General features: G+C 40.8%; 1 pseudogene; it reads right to left on the reverse strand.

Moving 5' to 3' along the window:
- Nucleotides 1–6,993: 6,993 nt before the first annotated feature.
- Nucleotides 6,994–7,559, reverse strand: LOC147352775 (NEDD8-conjugating enzyme UBE2F pseudogene; annotated as a pseudogene).
- Nucleotides 7,560–22,243: the final 14,684 nt, after the last annotated feature.

The raw sequence follows: 22,243 nt of genomic DNA on the forward strand, positions 1-22,243 counted from the left end.
TCTCGGGAGGCACGTAAGGTGGTCTGGTATTCGCATCTCTTTAAGAATTTTCCACAATTTGTTGTGATCTACCCAGTCAAAGGCTTAGTCAGTGAAGCAGAAGTAGGTGTTTTTCTGGAACTCTTTTAATTTTTCTATGATTCTACAGATGTTGGCAATTTGATCTCTGGTTTCTCTGCCTTTTCTAAATCCTGCTTGCACATCTGGAAGTTCTTGGTTCATGTACTGTTGAAGCCTAGTTGGAGAATTTTGATCATGACCTTGCTAGCATGTGAAATAAGTGCAATTGTGCAGCAGTTTGAACATTCTTTGGCATTGCCTGTCTTTGGCATTGGAATTAAAACTAACCTTTTCCAGTCCTGTGACCACTGCTGAGTTTTCCAAATTTGCTGGCATATTGAGTGCAGCACATTAAGAGCATGGTCTTATAGGACTTGAAATACCTCAGCTGGAATTCAATCACCTCCACTAGCTTTGTTTGTAATGATGCTTCCTAAGGCCCACTTGACTTCACAATCCAGGATATCTGGCCCTTGGTGAGTGATCACACCATCGTGATTATCTGGGCCATTAAGATCTCTTTTGTATATTTCTTCTATGTATTCTTGCCACCTTTCTGAATATCTTCTGCTTCTTTTAGGTCCATACCATTTCTCTCTTTTATTGTGTTCATCTTTGTATGAAATGTCCCTTGGTATCTCTAATTTTCTTGAAGAGATCTCTAGTCTTTCCCATTCTATTGCTTTCTCTATTTCTTTGCATTGATCACTGAGGAAGGCTTTCTTATTGCTCCTTGCTATTCTTTGGAACTCTGCATCCAGATGGATATATCTTTCTTTTTCTTCTTTGCCTTTCACTTCTCTTCTTTTCTCAGCTCTTTCTAAGGCATCCTTAGACAACCATTTTTCCCTTTTGAATTTCCTTTTCTTAGGGATAGTCTTGATCATCACATCTTGTACAAGGTCCCAAATCACCATCCATAATTTTTCAGGTACTCTGTCTATCAGATCTGTTCCCTTCAATTTGTTTGTCACTTCCACTGTATAATCATAAGATACCTGAATGGTCTAGTGGTTTTCTCTACTTTCCTCAGTATAAGTCTGAATTTTGCAATAAGGAGTTCATGATCTGAGCCACAGTCAGCTCCCGGTCTTGTTTTAGCTGTCTGTATAGAGCTTCTCAATCTTTGACTGCAAAGAATATAATTGGTCTGATTTCAGTATTGACGATCTGGTAATGTACATGTGTAGAGTCATTTCTTTTGTTTGTGGAAGAGGGATTTTTCTGTGACCAGTGTGTTCTTTTGGCAAAACTCTGTTGGCCTTTGCCCTGCTTCATTTTGTCCACCACGGCCAAACTTGCCTATTACTCTAAGTATCTCTTGACTTCCTACTTTTGCTTTCCAGTCCACTATGATGAAAAGGACATCTTTTTTTTTTTTTGGTGTTAGTTCTAGAAGGTCTTGTAGGTCTTCATAAAAGCATTCAAATTCAGCTTCTTAGGCATTAGTGGTTGGGGCATAGACTTGGATTAATGATACTGAATAGTTAGCCCAGGAAATGAACATAGATAATTCTGTTGCTTTTGAGATTGAATCCAAGCACTGCATTTCGGATTCTTTGTTAACTATGAGGGCTACTCCATTTCTTCTAAGCGATTCTTGCCCACAGTAGTAGATATAACGGTCATCTGAGTTAAATTCACCCATTTCAGTCCCTTTTAGTTCACTGTTTCCAAAAATGTCAATGTTCACTCTTGCCATCTCCTGTTTGCTGCTAAGTTGCTTCAGTCATGTCCAACTCTGTGCAACCCCATAGACAGCAGCACACCAGGCTCCCCCGTCCCTGGGATTCTGCAGGCAACACTGGAGTGGGTTGCCATTTCCTTCTCCAATGCAGGAAAGTCAAAAGTGAATGTGAAGTCGCTCAGTTGTGTCCAACTCTTCGCGACCCCATGGACTGCAGCTCACCAGGCTCCTCTGTCCATGGGATTTTCCAGGCATGAGTACTGGAGTGGGGTGCCATTGCTATCTCCTGTTTGACCACTTTCAATTTATGTTGATTCATGAACTTAACCTTCCAGGTTCCTATGCAGTATTCTTTATAGCATCGGACTTTGTTTTACCACCAGTCACATCCATAACTGTGTGTTGTTTTCACTTTGGCTCAGCTTCTTCATTCTTTCTGGAGCTATTTCTCCCCTTTTCTCCAGTAGCACATTGGGCATCTACCATCTTGGGGAGTTCATCTTTCAGTGTCATATCTTTCTGCCTTTTCATGGGATTCTTAAGGCAAGAATGATGAAGTGGTTTACTATTCCCTTCTCCACATTTTATCAGAACTCTGCACCATGATCCATCTGTCTTGGGTGGCCCTACATGGTATGGCTCATAGTTTCACTGAATCAGACAAGGCTGTGGTCCATGTGATCAGTCTGATTATTTATTGTAGACCATCCTGAGTTTCCTGCTCAGGTTCTCACAAGGCTGCCATCAGGATATCAGTGGGGTGTATTCCTTTCTCGATCTCGGGATCCTTTTCCAAGCTCGTGGGGCTGTCAGCAGAATTCAGTTCCTTGTAGCTATAGGGCTGAGGGCCCCTCTTTCTTTCTAGTTGTCACTGGGGTCCTCTCTTGAGCCTTCTTACAATACTGACTTTTAGAAACCACCAAATCTATATTAATTAATCCAAGAGTCAGAGATGTGAGGTATCATGTCAAATCCTATAAAAAAAATAATGGAGAACACAAATCCTTTGATGTATGTTGGTATTAATTACTGGTAGTATCATGAGGTTCTTTCATGAGGCCAAGGTGTTGTTTATGTCTGAAGATTTCTTGATTATTTGAGAGACAGCATGAGGAAATCAGCATACCCAGACATAAAAACCTTGCTCAGAGAATCTCTAATCTTGACACACCTCCAGAAACCACTCCACCTTCATCTGTAAAAGAAGAGTCTGTTCTACAGAATGTTGTATGAAAAGAAATAGTAAATCTGAAAGCATTTAATAACTAGAAAGTGATCTGTAGCTGTGAGATTTTGTCAGTATCTCCAAGATTTATAGTTTAATCAAAACCCCATCAAGACTGTGCTAATCTGCTTGCAGTGTCTGATGCAATATCAAAATATGTTCTATGTAGCATACTACAGTATATTATGCATATGTTAGTGCCTGGCACAAAAAAGGCACTCTATTATTTTCTGTTCCCTTTACCCACTGAAAGTACATACTTTGACTCTCTAGCTAACACCAAACATTCTGCAGAATGATAGTCAAGCTGCAATTATGCTTCTGTGATCCTTTTGAAATTTTCTTTGATAAACAAATGGAGAGAAAATCAGAATAATCTTTATATTATGAAAAATTTCATCCTACTTATACATCAGCTTTTTCACCTCACTTCTTGCGCCCTCTACTGACTGCAAGTTTGTATTGATTTAGCAAACTGAACTGATTTGAACAAAGTGAAAGTGAAAGTTGCTCAGTAGTGTCCAACTCTTTGAGACCCCATGGACTATACAGTCCATGGAATTCTCCAGGCCAGAATACTGGAGTGGGTAGCTGTTCCCTTCTCCAGGGGACCTTCCCAACCCAGGGATCAAACCCAGGTCTCCCGCATTGCAGGCGGATTCTTTACTCAGGTTTCGTGCATTGTAGGAGGATTCTTTACCAGTTGAGCTATCAGGGAAGCCCCATTTTGAACAGAAAGATTATAGTTCTCCAGCCTGTGACTATGACTAATATGTATGCTACTTTTCTCACAAAAATAGGATGAGGCTGCATATGTTTTCAAAAATGTGCTTTTAGCACTGTGTATGGCAAACTTCTTTCCATGTCAATAAATGTATCATCATAATGGCCACATGGTGTTGCATTGCAAGGATGTCCCAACCTTATGAGAGCACATTGAGTCTGCCTCAGCTTTTCGAATTGCTATTTTTGCATAATATTTATGCCTCATATTTTCCATGAAGATATGTTAGAAACTAGAGCCAAAATTGATAACACTCCATAATAAACCCTGGAATCTAAAACAGATACATCAGTACTAAGAGTCACACTACAGAGTACTGCCGAATATTTCTTCTGTCAGTTCCCATTCCCAGCGCTGCTTATCTTTTCCTACTAAATTGCACCAAAATATGTCACAAGCAAAGAGCAAACATTTTAAAAGATTTAAAATCTTGTTTGCAATAGGACCCAAGAAGATAGTTCATCTCCAAAATGAGGATTGATTATCATGAATAAGGAAATAATTGATGTCTGGAAAGATTGAGTGAAAATTAGAAATGTCTTTGGCATGTTCACCTCCTGCTGAAGGAATGAATGCCCTAAATTATACTGAAAAAAATATCAATTAATGAAGCTAAAAAAAAAACTTGAGAGCTCTCTGAAGACTCACAGGAAAACAACCAATAATTAAAAATAATGAGAGAAAAGATAAGAAATAAGGAATCCAACAGATGTAATTATGCAAAATAGGAATTCCAGAGCAGGAAATGAAACTGGAAGAACACAATTAACAATTAAATGACAGAAGACATTTTTGAGTTAAAGAAATATTTGTTTGAAGCTTTACGAAGATCCACTAGTGAACTCTGGGAGTTGGTGATGGACAGGGAGGCCTGGCGTGCTGCAATTCATGGGGTCGCAAAGAGTCAGACACGACTGAGCAACTGAACTGAACTGAGCTGAACTGAAGACTTCCTTGGTGGCCCAGTGGATAAGAATTCATCTGCCAGTGAAGGAGACACAGGTTCCATCCCTGCTCCAGGAAGATTCCACGTGCTGGGGAAACTAAGCCCAAGCGCCACAACTTCTGAGGCCACGTTCTGGAGCCCAGGAGTTGCAGCGGCTGTACCCGTGTGCTGAGCTACGGAAGCCTGCACGCCTAGAGCCCGTGCTTGGCAGCAAGAGAAGCCACTGCATGAAAAGCCCGCGACCCCAACGAAGAGTAGCCCCCACTCACCACAGCTAGAGAAAGCCCGCATGCAGCAACAAAGAGCCAGGGCAACCAAAATAATAAATAATCTTTTAAAAAGGCTCACTAAAAACAAATGAAACACAAGCCTAGGTATACTCAGGCAAAATTCTTGAATATAAAAGACAAACCAAGCTTTCTGCATGAATTGAAGCTTCAAACACAGAAAATCATGCATTCTAGAGAAGAACACAAATCAAGCTCTTCTTCCTAAACCTAAATGTCAATCATCAATGTTTACAGAACTTTGAGGATGGGTCAAAATTAAGAATTCAAGAATAGTAAAAACATAGCTTAAAAGAGCTAAAACTGAACAATAAAAGCATGGTTTTGAAGCATTCTGCAAAAGTAAAAATATAATTCTTAAAGGAGAGGATTGACGTTGTAAACCACAACAGTAATAGCTTAGTGAAAGGTAGCATAAAATCACTGTATTTTTTCTTTTGGGGGATGAGATTAATATTTTATATTGAAGTCTAGTTGATGCACAGCACTATGTAAGTCACAGGTCTACACTACACTGATTCACAGTCTTAAAGCTTATACTCCCTTGTTAGTTGTAAAACATTGCCTGTGTTCCACATGCTGTCCAATGTCTTTGTAGTCTATTTTATGCCTAACAGTTTGTACCTCTTCACCCCCCTCCGCACTTTTCCCCCTAAACTGGTAACCACTAGTTTGTCCTCTGTATCTGTAAGTCTGCTTCTTTCTCATTATAGGCATTAGCTTGTTCTACTGTAGATTCCACATATAAGTGATCGCATACAGTCAGGCTTTCTCTGACTTATTTCACTTAGCATAATGCCCTCCAAGTCCACCCATATTGCTGCAAATGGCAAAATTTCCCTCTTTTTATGATCAAGTAACATTTCATTGTATATATAAACCAATTCTTCTTCCTTTTTTAAGAGACAAAAATCTTTTACTGTCAAGCACCATGCATCACCTGGAAACCACGCATTGTGAGGAGGTTGAGGCTGAGGTTCAGGGAATCAGAATCCAGCCCCCAAAACTACATCAGACATGTGAGTCCTGCCAGGTGGAGAGGAGATCTTGCAGGACTCACAGGGGTATCAGAGGAGGGGTAGCACACCCCCTGATGGGAACTTCGGGGAGACCACATTACATGCCAGGCCACCCACAGCCACTGCCAGACCTCTCTGCTGGCTCCCGGCCTCCCATCACCGTCCGGCCCAGTGTGCAGTGCCCAGGGCCTGCCGTAGTCTCTTCTCCAGCACCAGGAACTCTTGGGACATGGATTGCCGTGCTGTGGTCAGTCGCTCAGTCGTGTCTGACTCTTTGAGACCCCATGAATGTAGCCCGCCAGGCTCCTCTGTCCATGGGGAGTCTCCAGGCAAGAATACTGGAGGGGGTCGCCATGCCCTCCTCCAAGGGATCTTCTGAACCTAAGGATCAAACCCAGGTGTCCCGCATGGAGGGTTGACTCTTCACCCTCGGAGCCATAAGGGAAGCCCTGGGACATGGATTATTTCTTCCAAATTCAGGAAAATACGCATTGCAGTAAGAGCTCTACAGTGAATGGCTCTGTACTCTGGGAAGCTTCACTGCATTTAAGTAGGGGCGACATTCGTGGCAGCAGCTACGAGCATTCGCCTCCAATCACAGTCTGTAGCAGGGTTCTGAGTGCCAATCTGTGACTGCGCTGAACACATCCTTAGCAACACCCATGCAAGGACTAACTCTGAGAGGAGGAAAAGCAAGCTCAAGCCTCAATGCTGAGTTCATTACAACTTCTCGAGAATCTCATCAACAGTCCATGCGGTATAGTTTCAAAAAATAAGCATCTTAAGGTAAGCAGATAACTCTTTTAGAACCCCAAATATATTTTCTGGCTATATTTATGTGGGGCTCTCTGTCTGCAATGGGTGGCCTGGAAGATGCTGTTCCTCAGGACAACATGTGATCACAGGACTTGGATGGCCAATGGGACTGGGGGGAGCTGAGTACTTGGGAGGAGGCTCCCTTCTGGTTTCAGTTGGAGACCAACTTCTAAGGCACAGTCCAGGGCCCTGCAGTCCTCTCCCCATATCCTCTGGTATAACGCTTAATGTAGTCTTCCCCTTTATTCCAGAAGACCTCCTTGTCCCCTAAATGATGTTCTGCAGCTTCTATATCCAGTGGATCACCAAAATTCAAAGGATCAGTAAACAAAGAGTTTAGTCCCCAAACAGCATCCTTCAGCGTCCTTGTGGGGGCCCAGTCAGTGCCCTGAGACATATCTCGCCTTTTCCTGTGGACTTGGGGTGCCAGACCTGGGTCAAGCAGTTCACTTTGGGAGGCACCGTGTTGTATGCATCGAAAACTTCAGCTCCAAACTGAAATTTTCCAACCTGTTAGTAACCCTTATCTAGGGTGACAGCTGAAAGCAATGAAGCTCGCTTGGGTCGGAAAAATGCACTTTACACCTATAAGGTAAATTAGCCTCAAGTTCTGCAACATCTTTAACAAACAGCCTGTCTGTCACAGAAACCGCCGAGTGGAGTCAGAGGCTGTGGGTGACACTCAGGACCTTTGAGACTGTCCTCGCGCTTCAGTTTGTTTGCCAGCGTCAGCATCACTGCGATATTTATCCTGGGCGTCCGGAGACAGGCAAGGCAGGCCAGTGCCCAGCACCACGGTGGGCAGGGGATGTTGAGACTCAGCCCCTCACCTGTGCCACATCTTCTTTGTCCTTCATCTGTTGCCCAACACTTAGGTTGTTTCCATATCTTGGCAGTTATAAATAATGCTGCTATGAACATTGCAGTGCATTTGTCTTTTTGAATTGGTGTTTTGTTTTGGTATACACCAGGAGTGGAATTGCTGGATCATACTGTAAAATATTTTTATTTTTTTAGTAATCTCCTTACTGTTTTCCACAGTGGCTGCACCAAAGTACATTCCTGCCAACAGTGTAACAAGGTTCCCTTTTCTCCACATCCTTGCCAACATTTGTTATTTGTGTTCTTTTGGATGATAGCCATTCTGACAGGTGTGAGGTGGTATCTCATTGAGGTTTTGATTTGCATTTCCTAGATGATTGTCGAAGGTGAGCATCTTTTCATGTGCCTGTGGGCCACCTGCATTTCCTCTTTGGAAAATGTCTTTTCAGTCCTACTGCTCATTTTTTAACTGAGTTTTTCTTTTTTTATGTTGAGTTATATGAGCTGTTTATATATGTTGGATATTAACCCCTTATCAGTCATACCATTTGCAAATATTTTCTCCCATTCAGTAGGTTGTCTTTTTGCTTTGTCGATGTTTTTTTTATTCTTGATACTAATACATATAATCTGTATATTCAAAAACCTTATTGTTAGTAGAATTTTTTCACCTTTTCTGGTGTATAGAATGTCTTCTGTTTTAGTTATTACTGCTTAACAAACCACCCCAAAGCTTAGCGGCTTGAAACAACAACCATTATTTGTTTTCCTTGTGTATCTGCAACTTAGGCAGGACTCAGTGAAGCCAGCTCACCTCTGCTCCATGCAGTGTTTGCTGGGGCAACTCAAAGCAGTATGCAAACGGTGGTTTAGAGGATCTACTTTCAAGATGATGCACTTGCATGTCTGGCAAGCTGGTTCTGCCTGCCAGCCAGGAATTCAGCCCGGGCTGTGGACTAGGGCCTTTGGATCCCCTCCAAGGCTTCTTGGCCTTCCTCACGTCATGGTGTCTAGAAACTGAGGCAAGCCTCCAGAGGAGCAGGAAGCAGTATTCTCTTCTGTGACTTGGTCCTAGGAGTTACAGAGTATCACTTCTGGGTGTGGGCAGAGGTCACCCTGGCTTACGATGAGGGGACGTAGGTACTACCTCTCGCTGATGTGACTGTCACAGTCACGTCCTAGGAGCTTATGTGGGATGAGAGATACTGTTGTGGCCATTTTTTAGAAAGTACAATTTGTCAAATTACTAAAGGGGAGAAAGTATTTCAAAATCTCCTTATATAAGGCCTTATTTAACTTTGTAATTATGAGAAACGGCTAGAATTAGAAAGATTTGAATTTGAATCCTGACTGTAATACTTACTTTCTCTGCGTCTATGGACATTTCACTTAGTCTTTTAAAAACTATTTGTTAAAGGGAAATATTGATATACAATGCCTAGAGTTTGTACCTGACTCACATTAAATAGTCAATAAATGATCATTTCTAAAAAAAACAAGGATGACTGGGATACCACTGTTCATATTGTTTCAGAAGTTCTAGCCCAGTGATTTTCAAGTTTAGTTTTGAGAGTAGAACCCATTTCCCCTCATAACTCTTTTGCAAAGCAATTAGAAAACCAACAAAAGCTTAGCTCTTATTTTTGAAGCAAGACTGGGGCTCTGGAGCTCTCCCTGCTGGTGTACTCTACTTCCCATGACGGAGCTGGAGACATCTGCTCAGATGTTTCAGTCCATATGATAACATGGGAAAGGAAAATACTTGGTATAGTTATTGGATAAGCTGTGAAACATTTATCTTCCCTACTCCTGACAATATGATTGTCTGTGTAGAAAACTGAGAACAACTTAAAAACTAATGGAACTGACAAAATAATTAGTATACAATTCATATTCATATATATATACATGTGAATATATAGGAAGATCCACAGAATTCTTATATTAATTCACTCAGCAGATATTTATGTGTAAAAGTGAAAGTTGCTCAGTTGTGTCCAACTCTTTGTGACCCCATGGACTATACAGTCTATGGAATTCTCCAGGCCACAATACTGGAGTGGGTAGCTGTTCCCTTCTTCAGGGGAACTTCCCAACCCAGGGATTAAACCCAGGTCTCCACATTGCAGGCGGATTCTTTACCAGCTGAGCCACCAGGGAAGCCCTATTTACATGCAGGTATGTGCTTGTAACGGGGGATACAGTGGTGAAAGGGATGGACAGGTCTCTGCTGTTGGACTTATGCTCTGATGGAGAAGGCGTGTGCTCAACTAACTACAGATCAATATCATTATTGGAGAGCGAATAGCACTCATTTGTTTACTTTTCATTGCTTTTCCACTCTCCCCACTGAGGGAGTAAATTTTATATAGGAAAAAAGGTAAGTGGCTAAGATAAATAAAAGAGGCTGAGGAAGAGTCTCTAGAAGGAAGATTTAGGCTGAAACCCAAAAGATTGGAATGAGTGAAGGGTGTCAGGAGAGCAGCTGAGGCAGAGAAAAGAGTGAGGGCTGCATTTCTGAGCTGAGGAGACACTTGGTATAACCAGAAACTAAAGAACAGCAGACTGTGGCCTAGTGAGTTAAGGGAGGGTGGAGAAGATGGGGAGGAGATGCAGCAAGGGCCAATCAGATGGCAGAGGACTCTACAGGCCAGGGGAAGAAATGTTAATGATATTTACTGCACCCTGAAGCCAAGGAATGGTTACAAGGAGTCCAGGGGGTGGGGTGGGATCACAGGATGACTCAGCATTTTAATGCAGCTCTCTGTCTCTGTGTCAGGAGTGGACTCCAGCAGGGAGACCATCAGCAGGTCACTAGGACATCAGGAGCAGTCATGTGGCTTTGGTGAGGTGAGAAGTGCAGATAGCAAGTTTGGCGAGGTGAGAAGTGCAGATAGCAAGAAGTGGAAAAATCCAAGCTCACATGTGGGAAGTACAAATGGCAAAAACTTGAAAAATCATACTTTGGTTTTGAAGGAAAGAGAGTAGTATCATTGTCAGGTTTCTTAACTTCCAAAGAAATCTGATCTACCCTCATGGACATGCAACCCTAGTGAGACAGTGAGCAGAGAGGACCTGAATGAGACCTTTTCCAGGTCTAAATTAAGTCGGTAGAAGTTATGAAGAACGTGGTCTACAATCCCAGTCAGGCTTTGGATTCCAAACTTGAGTGCTCTACTCTAAGGGAAGATTCAAGGCACCAATTTTTATGCCGATTAATATGAGAGTGCAGCTTTTCAGTTTGGGGATCACAACTGAAGTGAAACCCTAGACTTGGCCTGAAACATCCCTTGTGGTGATTAGTCAGGGCAAAGGAAGGGACTTTGTAATACAACACTTCCAGCTACTCTTTGAATCCCTTTACTGGAAGATGGTGGATAACTTTATTCTCTGATCCCTTTCAGGAGTCAAACAGATCTAGTTTTTGAACTATCGTTTTCATTTAATAAAGTTCACATAAGGTACATATTTCAACAAGCAAAACTATAAACTCCTTTCCCTAGCAGCTGATTTGTGTGCATTGTATTTGTATTAGCAGGTGGAATACACTAGGGACCCCAAGTTTTCATTGGATCGGTGACAATATGATTTGACTAACTGGATAATCTAGTTATTATTCAAGGTATTACCTCTTTATACTACAATTTTCTCATCTATAGAAGTGGTGGACTAGATAATAGGTAACATACACTAAAAACTTTCTATAGTAAATTGTGTTTTTGTGAACGGCAAGCTAAAGATAAGAATTTGCACCTCATGCATCTTTGTACCTATAATACCTATTAGAGCCATGAAAGCATAAAATCTCACCTTGTTGTTCTTGTTCAGTCACTCAGTCATGCCTGACCCTTTGCAACCCCATGGACTGTAGCCCACCAGGCTCCTCTGTCCATGGGATTCTCCAGGCAAGAATACTGGAGTGGGTAGCCATTCCCTTCTCCAGGGGATCAGTACTTAAGAAGAATTCTTATTTATTATTTAATTTTATTCTTTTATCTTTTAACATTAGCCACTTTGATAAATATTGATCAATAGACATCTATAAACACATGAGTATGTAAATAAGTAAAAGAATAAACTAAGGGTGATATCTGAATTCTTCTTCAGTATTAAATTTTATAGTTTTATGGCTATGATTCATTAGTCTTTTAGGCATAAAAATATTCGCAGATCTAATTGGACTAGAAATTATGTTCTCTGCTTCATGTCTGCTGCTGCTGCTAAGTTGCTTCAGTCATATCCGACTCTGTGAGACCCCATAGAGGGCAGCCCACCAGGCTCCCTCGTCCCTGGATTTCTCCAGGTGAGAACACTGGAGTGGGTTGCCATTTCCTTCTCCAATGCATGAAAGTGAAAAGTGAAAGTGAAGTCACTCAGTCGTGTCCAACTCTTCTCGATCCCATGAACTGCAGCCTACCAGTCTCCTCCGCCCATGGGATTTTCCAGGCAAGAGTATTGGAGTGGGGTGACATTGCCTTCTCCGGCTTCATGTCTTTAGATCCCATATCAGTAAGAGGTGACCTAGAAATGAGAAATAGGTTCTAGAATCCAACAGAACTGGCTCCAAACCTCAGCTCTGCCTCTGATCTACTCATGTGAACTTGGACAAGTTACTTTATTTTTCTAAACTTCAGTTCTTCATGTAAAATCTGGAGAGTATAATAGAATGGATTTTAAAACTGGTATTTTAAGGATTAAACAAAAACTCTTAGCACAGTTTCTGTTACAACAAGTATTCAGCAGACTTAATCTACTCTTAACCAATTTATAGGTTACTGTTTTATGAGCTTTGGAGCCTGGCAACAGGTTCATCACCCTACTTTGCTACTCCATTGCCCTAGCAAGATAAAACTCTTGAGTATTTTAACAGGAGCAGACATTCAACATTACAGGTTGAATAGAATAAAACAAATGTGATTCGGATGGCCTTTGAAACAGATTCACATCAGCTCAGCTATAGAAGTTCGAATTAACTACTGAGAAACCTGTATGCAGGTCAAGAAGCAACAGTAAGAACCTTACATGAAACAACTGACTGGTTCAAAACTGAGAAAGGAGTATGACAAGGCTGCTCATTGTCACCCTGTTTCTTTAGCTTATATGCAGAGCACATCTTGTGAAATGCCAGGCCAGATGAGTTACAAGCTGGAATCAAGATTGCTAGAGAAATATCAACAACCTCAGATATGCAGATGATACTACTCTAATGGCAGAAAGAGAAGAACTAAAGAGCCTTTTGATGAGGGTGAAAGAGGAGAGTGAAAAATCCAGCTTAAAACTCAGTATTAAAAAAAAAAATAAGATCGTGGCATCAGGTCCTATTACTTCATGGCAAATAGAAGGGGAAAAAGTGGACAGTAGAATCAGTGGAAAATCAGTGGGAAAAAAGTGGAAATCAGTGACAGATTTCCTCTTCTTGGGCTCTAATATCACTGCAGATGCTGACTGCAGCCATGAAATTAGAAGACCATTGCTTCTTGGCAGGAAAGCAATGACAAACCTAGTGTATGAAAAAGCAAAGACATCACTTTGCTGACAAAGGTCCATATAGTCAAGGCTATGATCTTTCCAGTAGTCACGTACGGATGTGAGTTGGACCATAAAGAAGGCAGAGTGCCGAAGAATTGATGCTTTTGAACTTTGGCGCTTTAGAAGAACCTTGAAAGTCCCTTGGACAGCAAGGAAATCAAACCAGTCCATCCTAAAGGAAATCAACCTTGAATACTCATTGGAAGGAGTGATGCTGAAGCTGAAGTTCCAATACTTTGGCCACCTGATGCAAACAGCTGACTCACTGGAAAAGACCCTGATGTTGGGAAAGATTGAAAGCAGAAGGAGAAGAGGGCAATATAGGATGAGATGGTTGGATGGCATCACTGATTCAGTGGGCATGACCTTGGTCAAACTCTGGGAGATGGTGAGGGACCATCTGTGGCCTGGCTTGCCACAGTCCATAGGGTTGCAAAGAGTTGGATATGACTTGGTGACTGAACACGCTCTGAGATAACACATTTCATAAGTGTTTGCCTTCACTTTACAGAGTGCTTTCATTTGTATTATTATATTTATATTACTGTTATGTAATCAAGTTTAAAAAATTGAAGTGACTCTCCTGATTCTTAAACACTAAAATTTTTTAACTGCAAAGCTAGTTTTCATGACCATGGCTCTATCTTGGAAACCCACAAACCAAATTAGTACTGTGAAAACTGTCCCAGGGAAAGTAGTTCTGATCCATACACAGATGTTTTTGTCTATGATATAATACATTTCATTAACTTTTCAGTTTCTTGGTGCCTAATACCTTTTATTGGTGAATAAGAACACATATTCTTTTAGTCCCCCAACTAAAAATAAAACCAAAACACTGATCAATCACAATAGGTAAAGCCTAACTTTGTTCCCTGTGCAAAGTTAGGCATTGGTGAGCATTCATTATTCCTTCATTTTTCATAGTATCTCAGAATGGTGTTTTCTTTTTCTTCTGCTATTATTAATGACAATTATAGTCTCATAACTTTATTAGAATTATTTCTCTTATTTGTTTAAACTTCACAAATTCCAAATATACTGAAGTGTTCAGTTCAGTTCAGTTCAGTTGCTCAGTCATGTCTCACTCTTTGAAACCCCATGGACTGCAGCACCCCAGGCTTCCCTGTCCATCACCAACTCCTGGAGCTTGCTCAAACTCATGTCTATCGAGTTGGTGATACCATCCAACCATCTTATCCTCTGTCATCCCCTTCTCCTCCTGCCTTCAGTCTTTCCCAACATCAGGGTCTTTTCTAAGGAGTCAGCTCTTTGCATCAGGTGGCCAATGTATTGGCGCTTCAGCTTCAGCATCAGTCCTTCCAGTAATTTTTCAGGACGGATTTCCTTGAGGATTGACTGGTTTGATCTCCTTGCAGTCCGAGGGAATCTCAAGTTCTCCAACACCACAGTTTAAAAACATCAATTCTTCTCCTTTCTTTATGGTCTTCATCAGCTTTCTTTATGTCCAACTCTTCATCCATACATGATTACTGGAAAAACCAGTAATGGAAAAACCATAGCTTTGACCAGATGGACATTTGTCAGCAAAGTAATGTTTTTAATATGCTGTCTAGGTTTGTCATAGCTTTTTTCCAAGAAGCAAGTGTCTTTTAATTTCGTGGCTGCAGTCACCATCTGCAGTGATTTTGGAGCCCAAGAGAAGAAAGTCTGTCACTGTTTCCACTGTTTCCCCATCTATTTGCCATGAAGTGATGGGACTAGATATCGTGATCTTCGTTTTTTGAATGTTGAATTTTAAGCCAACTTTTTCACTCTCCTCTTTCACTTTCATCAAGAGGCTCTTTAGTTCTTCCTCACTTTCTGCCATAAGGGTGGTATCGTCTCATATCTGAGGTTATTGATATTTCAGCAGGGAATCTTGATTCCAGTTTGTGCTTCATTCAGCCCAGCATTTTGCAAGATGTTCTCTGCATAAAAGTTAAGTAATCAGGATTGCAATATAAAGCCTTGAAGTATTCCTTTCCCGATTTGGAACCAGTCTGTTGTTCCATGTTTGGTTCTGTTGCTTCTTGACCTGCATACAGATTTCTCAGGAGGCAGGTAAGGTGGTCTGGTATTCCCATCTCTTTCGGAATTTTCTACAGTTTGTTGTGATCCACATAGTCAAAGGCTTTAGCGTAGTCAATGAAGCAGAAGTAGATGTTTTTGTGGAATTGTCTTGCTTTTTCTATGATCCAACAGATGTTGGCAATTTGATCTCTGGTTCCTCTGCCTTTTCTAAATCCTGCTTGAACACCTGGAAGTTCTCAATTCGTGTATTGTTGATTCTTCACATACGTGAAGTTCTCAATTCACATACTAGCTTAGAGAATTTTAAGCATTACTGATGTGTAGAGTGTAACATTCTTGAACCCACCATCCAGCCTATACATTGATATTGTTTCTTATTTGACTCATAATTTTTTAAAGAAATAAAATAAATCAGTTATTGTTGAAGTTAACAATATCCTTCTCATTCACATTCACAGTTTTCAGGGCAAATTTATGGTCTGTAAACACTATTAAGTAGCTTACTCTGTACATCCTTCTATAACTTGCTTTTTTATTCATCAGTATTTTCAGGATTTGTCCATGATTTACAGATTTTTTTTCTTTAATTTAAAAGATATATAATGAATAAAGCACAATTTACTTATTGATTTTCTGGTTGGTAGATCGTCATTATGTTTTATCAACATTTTTTTTTTTGCCATTAAAACAATGTGAATTCTTTATGCAATATTAGCAGTTCTCTCAATATAGTAATAGGAATGCAACTGCTGGACATACAGTATGTGTATCCTCACATTTAATTGACCTTTTCAATTTGTGTTTCATGCTATCAGTTACATTTTAACCAGAATACTTTGTCAGAGCTATTGTTTTCCTCCATATTCACCAACATGTAATTTTTTAGTTTTTGCCAATTTAATTTAAACAATTAATGATGTAATTTATTTTGCATTTCTCCGGTTGCTATGGAAATTTAGCCGCTTTTCATGTGTGCTTATGCTGTTTGGGTTTTCTACCTGTTCACATTTTCAATTTTGTTATTTGGGTTTTTTTCACTGATTCCTAGTTCTGTATATATTATCAGTATTGATCCTTGGTTGGCTTTGTGAGTAACAAATGTCTTCTACCAATTCATATGTTGGGTTTTGATTTATTCATAGTATACAACTGAACAGGAGTTCCTGTGTTTTAATGTAAACAATAGTCAGTCAAGAGTAGGTGCAGGACAGAAGAAGTTTCTGTTTATTTTAAGCACCAAGGAATTTGATGCAGGGAATTAATTGCTGGTTAAGTTCCTAGAATAAGTGTGTGTTTGTTTTGTTTTGTTTTCAAATATATGGGGTGAGGGGAGAGATTGGCTAATTTTGTTTCCTTTTTCTTCCCTTCTTTTGTCTTTTACAATTGTCACCAGAGAGTGCTATAGAGTGTTTCCAGTTGGTTGAAAATATTTGTGACTTATGGAATCATCAACTTTAATGAATATTTTATGAGAGTTTGCAAGTAATGTGTGTCTATTTATTGGCTAGGACGTTCTATAAAACCCCTTTATATCAAGCATGTAAACTATATGCTCAAGCCTTTCATATCTTCACCAATTTTTTGTCTATTTGATCAATCTATTTCCTGGAAAAGAACCTTTACAATGTCCCACTGTGAATGTGAATTTGCTGATTTCTCCTTGTACAGTGAGCCCTTCATATCCGTCAGTTTCCTTGATATCAATCAACCTCACATTGAAAACATAAAAAAAAATCCAGAAAGTAACAGAAAGAAAAAATTGAAAATGCTTAACACAGGCAGTTCTTTTTGTAACATTTACATTGTATTAGGCATTACAAGTAAACTAAAGATAATTTATGGTGTATGTGGATGTGCATAGGTTATATGCAAATATTATACCATTTCATAAGGGATGTGGGTATCTGTGGATTTGGGTATCTTCAAGGGTACTACAATCAATATCCCAGATACTGAGGGAAGACTGTACTGGTGACATTTTTCCCTTATGTATTTGAGATCATACATATAGGGTACAAAGATGCATGAGGTGCAAATTCTTATCTTTAGCTTGCCGTTCACAAAAACACAATTTACTATAGAAAGTAGTTAGTGTATGTTACCTATTATCTAGTCCACCACTTCTATAGATGAGAACATTGTAGTATAAAGAGGTAATACCTTGAATAATAACTAGATTATCCAGTTAGTCAAATCATGTTGTCACCGATCCAATGAAAACTCAGGGTCCCTAGTGTATTCCACCTGCTAATACAAATACAATGCACACAAATCAGCTGCTAGGGAAAGGAGTTTATAGTTTTGCTTGTTGAAATATGTACCTTATGTGAACTTTATTAAATGAAAATGATAGTTCAAAAAACTAGATCTGCTTGACTCCTGAAAGGGATCAGAGAATAAAGTTATCCACCATCTTCCAGTAAAGGGATTCAGAGAGTAGCCGGAAGTGTTGTATTACAAAGTCCCTTCCTTTGCCCTGACTAATCACCACAGGGGATGTTTCAGGCCAAGTCTAGGGTTTCACTTCAGTTGTGACCCCCAGACTGAAAAGCTGCACTCTCATATTAATCAGCATAAAAATTGGTGCTTTGAATCTTCCCTTAGAGTAGAGCACTCAAGTTTGGAATCCAAAGCCTGACTGGGATTGTAGACCACGTTCTTCATAACTTCTACCGACTTAATTTAGACCATTTCCACCTGGAAAAGGTCTCATTCAGGTCCTCTCTGCTCACTGTCTCACTAGGGTTGCATGTCCATGAGAGTAGATCAGATTTCTTTGGAAGTTAAGAAACCTTACAATGATACTACTCTCTTTCCTTCAAAACCAAAGTATGATTTTTCAAGTTTTTGCCATTTGTACTTCCCACATGTGAGCTTGGATTTTTCCACTTCTTGCTATCTGCACTTCTCACCTCACCAAAGCCACATGACTGCTCCTGATGTCCTAGTGACCTGCTGATGGTCTCCCTGCTGGAGTCCACTCCTGACACAGAGACAGAGAGCTGCATTAAAATGCTGAGTCATCCTGTGATCCCACCCCACCCCCTGGCCTACTTGTAACCATTCCTTGGATTCAGGGTGCAGTAAATATCATTAACATTTCTTCCCCTGGCCTGTAGAGTTCTCTGCCATCTGATTGGCCCTTGCTGCATCTCCTCCCCATCTTCTCCACCCTCCCTTAACTCACTAGGCCACAGTCTGCTGTTCTTTAGTTTCTGGTTATACCAAGTGTCTCCTCAGCTCAGAAATGCAGCCCTCACTCTTTTCTCTGCCTCAGCTGCTCTCCTGACACCCTTCACTCATTCCAATCTTTTGGGTTTCAGCCTAAATCTTCCTTCTAGAGACTCTTCCTCAGCCTCTTTTATTTGTTATCTCAGCCATTTACCTTTTTTCCTATATAAAATTTACTCCCTCAGTGGGGAGAGTGGAAAAGCAATGAAAAGTAAACAAATAAGTGCTATTTGCTCTCCAATAATGATATTGATCTGTAGTTAGTTGAGCACACGCCTTCTCCATCAGAGCATAAGTCCAACAGCAGACACCTGCCCATCCCTTTCACCACTGTATCCCCCGTTACAAGCACATACCTGCATGTAAATAGGGCTTCCCTGGTGGCTCAGCTGGTAAAGAATCCGCCTGCAATGTGGAGACCTGGGTTCAATCCCTGGGTTGGGAAGTTCCCCTGAAGAAGGGAACAGCTACCCACTCCAGTATTGTGGCCTGGAGAATTCCATAGACTGTATAGTCCATGGGGTCACAAAGAGTTGGACACAACTGAGCAACTTTCACTTTTACACATAAATATCTGCTGAGTGAATTAATATAAGAATTCTGTGGATCTTCCTATATATTCACATGTGTATATATATATATATGAATATGAATTGTATACTTAATTATTTTTGTCAGTTCCACTAGTTTTTAAGTTGTTTTTAGTTTTCTACACAGACAATCATATTGTCAGGTGTGGGGAAGATAAATGTTTCACAGCTTATCCAATAACTATACCAAGTATTTTCCTTTCCCATGTTATCATATGGACTGAAACATCTGAGCAGATGTCTCCAGCTCCGTCATGGGAAGTAAAGTACATGAGCAGGGAGAGCTCCAGACACCCAATCTTGCTTCAAAAATAAGAGCTAAGCGTTTGTTGGTTTTCTAATCGCTTTGCAAAAGAGTTATGAGGGGAAACGGGTTCTACTTTCAAAACTAAACTTGAAAATCACTGGGCTAGAACTTCTGGAACAATATGAACATTGGTATCCCAGTCATACTTGTTTTTTTTAGAAATGATCATTTATTGACTATTTAATATGAGTCAGGTACAAGCTCTAGGCATTGTATATCAGTATTTCCCTTTAACAAATAGTTTTTAAAAGACTAAGTGAAATGTCCATAGATGCAGAGAAAGTAAGTATTACAGTCAGGATTCAAATTCAAATCTTTCTAATTTTAGCCGTTTCTCAGGGAGGCCTGGTGTGCTGCGATTCATGGGATCGCAAAGAGTCGGACACGAATGAGTGACTGATCTGATCTGATCTGATAAGGAAATTTTGAAATACTTTCTCCCCTTTAGTAATTTGACAAATTGTACTTTCTAAAAAGTGGCCATGACAGTATCTGTCATCCCACATAAGCTCCTATGATATGACTGTGACAGTCACACCAGCGAGAGGTAGTGCCTACATCCCCTCATCGTAAGCCAGGGTGACCTCTGCCCACACCCAGAAGTGATACTCTGTAACTCCTAGGACCAAGTCACAGAAGAGAATACTGCTTCCTGCTCCTCTGGAGGCTTGCCTCAGTTTCTAGACACCATGACGTGAGGAAGGCCAAGAAGCCTTGGAGGGGATCCAAAGGCCCTAGTCCACAGCCCGGGCTGAATTCCTGGCTGGCAGGCAGAACTAGCTTGCCAGCAATGCAAGTGCGTCATCTTGAAAGTAGATCCTCTAACCCACCATTTGCATACTCCATTGAGTTGCCCCAGCAAACACTGCATGGAGCAGAGGTGAGCTGGCTTCACTGAGTCCTGCCTAAGTTGCAGATACACAAGCAAAACAAATAATGGTTGTTGTTTCAAGCCTCTAAGCTTTGGGGTGGTTTGTTAAGCAGTAATAACTAAAAACAGAAGACATTCTATACACCAGAAAAGGTGAAAAAATTCTACTAACAATAAGGTTTTTGAATATACAGATTATATGTATTAGTATCAAGAATAAAAAAAAAAAAAAACATCGACAAAGCAAAAAGACAACCTACTGAATGGGAGAAAATATTTGCAAATGATGACTGATAAGGGATTTGATTTAGGTCATACCTGAATGGTCTAGTGGTTTTCCATACTTTCTTCAATTTAAGTCTGAATTTGGCAATAAGGAGTTCATGGTCTGAGCCACAGTCAGCTCCTGGTCTTGTTTGTGCTGATTCTATAGAGCTTCTCCATCTTTGGCTGCAAAGAATATAATCAATCTGATTTCAGTGTTGACCATCTGGTGATGTTCATGTATAGAGTCTTCTCTTGTGTTGTTGTAAGAGGGTGTTTGTTATGACCAGTGCATTTTCTTGGCAAAACTCTATTAGTCTTTGCCCTGCTTCATTCTGTATTCCAAGGCCAAATTTGCCTGTTACTCCAGGTGTTTCTTGACTTCCCACTTTTGCATTCCAGTCCCCTATAATGAAAAGGACACCTTTTTGGGGTGTTAGTTCTAAAAGGTCTTGTAGGTCTTCATAGAACCATTCAACTTCAGCTTCTTCAGAGTTACTGGTTGGGGCATAGACTTGGATTACTGTGATATTGAATGGTTTGCCTTGGAAACGAACAGAGATCAATCTGTCGTTTTTGAGATTGCATCCAAGTACTGCATTTTGGACTCTTTTGTTGACCATGATGGATACTCCATTTCTTCTGAGGGATTCCTGCCTGCAGTATTAGATATAATGGTCATCTGAGTTACATTCACCCATTCCAGTCCATTTCAGTTCGCTGATTCCTAGAATGTCGACATTCACTTTTGCCATCACTTGTTTGACCACTTCGAATTTGCCTTGATTCATGGACCTGACATTCCAGGTGCCTATGCAATATTGCTCTTTACAGCATCGGACCTTGCTTCTATCACCAGTCACATCCACAGCTGGGTATTCTTTTTGCTTTGGCTCCATCCCTTCATTCTTTCTGGAGTTATTTCTCCACTCATCTCCAGTAGCATATTGGGCACCTACTGACCTGGGGAGTTTCTCTTTCAGTATCCTATCATTTTACCTTTTCATACTGTTCATGGGGTTCTCAAGGCAAGAATACTGAAGTGGTTTGCCATTCCCTTCTCCAGTGGACCACATTCTGTCAAATCTCTCCACCATGACCTGCCCGTCTTGGGTTGCCCCACGGGCATGGCTTAGTTTCATTGAGTTAGACAAGGCTGTGGTCCTAGTGTGATTAGATTGACTAGTTTTCTGTGAGTATGGTTTCAGTGTGTTTGCCCTCTGATGCCCTCTTGCAACACCTACCATCTTACTTGGGTTTCTCTTACTTGGGTGTGGGGTATCTCTTCATGGCTGCTCCAGCAAAGCACAGCCATTGCTCCTTACTTTGGACGAGGGGTATCTCCTCACTACCACCCTTCCTGACCTTGAATGTGGGATAGCTCCTCTAGGCCCTCCTGTGCCCGCGCAGCCACTGCTCCTTGGACGAAGGGTTGGTCCTCCCGGCCACCGCCCCTGGCCTCAGTCATGCGGTTGCTCCTCCCCGCTGCCGCCCTTGGCCTCGGGCTTAGTTCCCTTATGATTATACAGTGGAAGTGAGAAATAGATTTAAGGGCCTAGATCTGATAGATAGAGTGCCTGATGAACTATGGAATGAGGTTCGTGACATTGTACAGGAGACAGGGATCAAGACCATTTTCATAGAAAAGAAATGCAAAAAAGCAAAATGGCTGTCTGGGGAGGCCTTACAAATAGCTGTGAAAAGAAGAGAAGTGAAAAGCAAAGGAGAAAAGGAAAGATATAAACATCTGAATGCAGAGTTCCGAAGAATA

This window comes from Bos grunniens, chromosome 19 (genome assembly GCF_055505025.1).
Source record: "Bos grunniens cultivar Pamir isolate PY7600 chromosome 19, Bosgru_T2T1.0, whole genome shotgun sequence".
NCBI lineage: Eukaryota > Metazoa > Chordata > Mammalia > Artiodactyla > Bovidae > Bos > Bos grunniens.